General features: G+C 33.8%; 1 long non-coding RNA gene across 5 annotated transcripts in view; it reads left to right on the forward strand.

The window, feature by feature from the left end:
• Positions 1-308, forward strand: part of LOC118967020 (uncharacterized) — a 64,387-nt gene that overhangs the window by 7,337 nt on the left and 56,742 nt on the right. The gene's annotated exons all lie outside the window — the stretch shown is intronic.

The following is a 308-nucleotide window of genomic DNA, read 5'->3' on the forward strand; positions in this document are numbered from 1 at the left end:
TCTAATAATATTAAACAGAATTTTCTCTTGCTTCAAAGATCCATCCACACAGGTTGGCTGGTCCTGACTGTTGGACACTAATGATCCATTTAGTTTGGTGTTAGGTTTACCAAAATCTAAAGAGGCATAGATTGCTTTCCAGGGAAATCTCAATATATTCTGGGTTTGCTTGTATTCTATATTAATAAATTGCTTCTAAAATTCTATGCAGTTTTTGAATTATTAGATTACTTAGGTGAAAAAAAGTCCCATGATGCTATTCTTTGAGTGTGGAAAAGTATCGCTCTTCTAATTGTTAGTTCAGCGAG

The sequence above is a fragment of the Manis javanica genome, chromosome 4, assembly GCF_040802235.1.
Source record: "Manis javanica isolate MJ-LG chromosome 4, MJ_LKY, whole genome shotgun sequence".
Classification (NCBI taxonomy): domain Eukaryota; kingdom Metazoa; phylum Chordata; class Mammalia; order Pholidota; family Manidae; genus Manis; species Manis javanica.